The sequence below is a fragment of the Oryctolagus cuniculus genome, chromosome 19 (genome assembly GCF_051225735.1).
Source record: "Oryctolagus cuniculus isolate XC-2025 breed Fujian yellow rabbit chromosome 19, ASM5122573v1, whole genome shotgun sequence".
Taxonomy (NCBI): domain Eukaryota; kingdom Metazoa; phylum Chordata; class Mammalia; order Lagomorpha; family Leporidae; genus Oryctolagus; species Oryctolagus cuniculus.
The window spans coordinates 41,012,722-41,016,126 of record NC_142885.1 but is presented as its reverse complement, the minus strand read 5'-3'; the positions used below and the strand labels follow the sequence as shown (position 1 = coordinate 41,016,126).

General features: G+C 47.9%; 1 pseudogene across 1 annotated transcript; it reads right to left on the bottom strand.

Moving 5' to 3' along the window:
• Positions 1 to 2,300: 2,300 nt before the first annotated feature.
• On the bottom strand, positions 2,301 to 2,877 carry LOC138847107 (large ribosomal subunit protein uL23 pseudogene; annotated as a pseudogene). The gene has a single exon (XR_016225912.1). The product of XR_016225912.1 is annotated as a large ribosomal subunit protein uL23 pseudogene (transcript).
• Between the last annotated feature and the right edge of the window lie 528 nt (positions 2,878 to 3,405).

The window sequence follows — 3,405 nt, the reverse complement described above, 5'->3', positions numbered from 1 at the left end:
GCCAGCTCTCTGCTGTGGCTATGGAGTGCAGTGGAGGATGGCCCAAGTCCTTGGGCCATGCACCCCATGGGAGACCAGGATAAGTACCTGGCCCCTGCCATTGGATCAGCACAGTGTGCAGGCAGAAATGTGCTGGCCACGACGGCCATGGGAGTGTGAACCAATGGCAAAAGGAAGACTTTTCTCTCTGTCTCTCTCTCTCACTGTCCACTCTGCCTGCCAAAAAAAAAACTTCAGGTGGTAACTGATGAGATTATAACCAAACATTGTAACCCCATGAGTGAATGGGCTATCCATAAGAAATATTAAATTTCCAGGAGTAAGGAGATTCTTCCAGGTCTCCTACGTGGGTGCAGGGCACAACTTGGGAAATTTTCTAGCTTACCCAGGTCACAGCAGAGAGCTGGAAAAGTATTGGAGCAGCCAAGTCTCGAACCAGCACGCATATGGGATGCTGGTGCTTCAGGCCAGGGTGTTAACCTGCTGAGCCAAAGTGCCAGGCCTGAACTGATAAGCTGTGAAACAAACAGCTTCAAGTGGTGACTGATGAGATTGTACCCAGACACCATCAGGTGATCTCACTTAATCTAATTTGGCACAATGGAATGCCTTTTTTTCACTTTTCACATACTTTTAATAATAACATTTATGTTGTGAACCTGGCACAATTGGTTATTTTGATATTGTCATTGCAAAACGGCTAGGATTTCTTAGCTTGTGTCTATAAAATTGAATCCTATTGATTATTCTCTTCATATGGAAAACATTTCCTTTTATCTCTTTCTTTCTTTTACTGATTTCTTTACTCATTTGAAAGGCAAACCTACGTGGAGGCAGAGGCAGAGAGAGAACGTTCTTCCATCTGATGGTGCACTCCCCATATGGCTACAATGGCAGGAGCTGAGCCAATCCGAAGCCAGGAGCCAGGAGCCTTCTCCTGGTCTCCCACTTGAGTGCGGGGGCCCAAGGACCTGGGCCATCCTCCACTTCTCTGCCAGACCACAGCAGAGAGCTGGATAGGAAGTGGAGTAGCTGGGACAGGAACCGGCATCCATATGGCATGCCAGCACTTCAGGTGGCAGCTTTACTGGCTATGCCACAGCACCGGATCCAAGTGGAAAACTGTTCTAGAAATGTCAACATGCAGCTTGTTTGATTCTGCAGCTGGAAATCTAGGCAGGGTCTTATTGACACATTTGGGTGGTAATTGGGCTGGAAGAGATGGGGTCCAGTCCCCTGCCTTTTGTCCCAGTGTCCTCTCACACTGTATTTCTGCATTGGACACTAAAAACGGACCTTACATCCGTGTCACACCACCAGAACCCCCACAGGTGAAAACCGATGCTTGCACTGGTGATTGACAGGAGAAAGGAATTCCTCCCTCCAATAGGCATAAGCCCCGCCCTCAGGAGGGGCTTTAAAAGGCAGATGGAGCAGGGCTATCCTCCCTCTCTGCACACTTGAGCCTGGAACCTTGAACTTCAGGATGGCACAGGAAAGTGCAGACCAGGAAGCTCTTGGGCTGTCAGTTGAGCTGCCTTCTTCCCCACAAAGGTCTTTTAAAGATGGGGGCACAGATGAAGAGGAGCAACCACCACAAGGACAAGGTGAGACACTGTTTTCTGATTTCCCTGAGAGCTGCCTGCAAAGGCAAGGTAGGTCCTTGGGATGTCAGGGTGAGTGAGGAAGGTGGTTTGGAACCCGGCAACTGGTCTGTGTGTGTGTGTGTGTGTGTGACGGAGGGTTGCATTTCAAAGTTGGAAATGGGAAATAGCTGGTAGCTCCAGGGGCCTATTGAGAAATGTGGCAGCAATGAACCTATGGAACTCTAATGTGCTCATTTTCCTTTGATCCTGGATTAACTGGCTCAGCCAACAGGATGCCAGAAACTTGAAATCTGAGGCAAAATGGGGGCCGGGGGATAAAATGCATACATGGTATTAGTTTTTCATTCTCATGACAAATATCTGAGGCATGTCACTAAAGAAGGAACGTTACTTTCAAACCACATTTTGGAAATTCACAAGAAAAGTCTTCATGTCCCTAATAGTTCATGACCCGAATGCTCTGGCATTTTATGAGGGTAGGGAAGGATTCAGAAGGAGTATGGAGGAAAACTCACATGACAATCCAATCTGTCAGGGAACTTGCTGTGCACGTGATCTCTCCTTATTCAGATACCAAGATTCCAACAGCCGGACTCCTCCTTCCAAACATCTCCCAGTCTAAACATTGTCCACATCTCAGGTTATTCCCCACCCTTGATCCATTTCTATTTTAATTGGTTTCCAATTTAATACTTTTTCTTTTTTTTTTTTTTTTTTTTTTTTTTTTTTTTTTATATGGTGAAAAAACATATATTTAGAATTAGCCAGCTGGACTCTGTTCAGATGATCCCAATTTTGTTGGCAACGTCCAGAGCATCATAGTCAGGAGCCAGCTGCACATACGCCTTCTTCTCTCCGTCAGGTCTGATCAGGGTGTTGACTTTGGCCACATCAATGTCATAGAGTTTCTTCACAGCTTGTTTGATCTGGTGCTTGTTGGCCTTGACATCCACAATGAACACCAGTGTGTTGTTGTCTTCTATCTTCTTCATGGCCGACTCCATGGTCAGGGGGAACTTGATGATGGCATAGTGGTCAAGCTTGTTTCTCCTGGGGGCGCTCTTCCGAGGGTATTTGGGCTGCCGTCGGAGGCGTAGCGTCTTGGGGCGCCGGAAGGTGGGGGACGTGCGGATCTTCTTCTTCTTGTGGCTGTGGACGCCTTTCAGCACTGCCTTCTTGGCCTTCAAGGCCTTCGCTTTGGCTTCGACTTTAGGAGGGGCAGGAGCTTCCTTCTTCGCCTTCGGCGCCATCTTGGTGAAAAGGGTCTAATACTTTTGCTTAAAGAGAGTTTCTTCCACATCTCCTTCAAAGGTGCAGGGGCTCAACAACTTGAGCTATCTTCCCCTGCTTTCCCAGGCCATAGCAGAGAGCTGGATTGGACGTGGAGCAGCTGGGACTCGAACCAGTTCTGTAATGGGATGGCAGCACTGCAGACCATGGGTTTTCCTACTATGCCACAGAGCTGGCCCCTTCGCCTTAGTACTTGAAGCATTAAGTTACAATTTTGTAGACAAAGAGATTCACAAACAACCTTTGGAGGACACAAATTTTATACACGTGGGGAATTTTTATTTTATTTCGTGGGGAAACTCAGTCATACGTACTCTCTTTTGATGTAGGATCCAAGCCCAGTCCACATGAGGAGAAGTCCCAGGAAAGGAAGCTCAGAGGCAGAAGCAGCGTTGCCAGGGCAGGTAAGTTCAGACTCACCCGGAGCGAGAAGGTCATAGGGTGCTGTGGCACAGTCTTCTCTGGGAGACAGGGGCCCTGAGACCAGATGGGTCAGCAGCACCTCAGA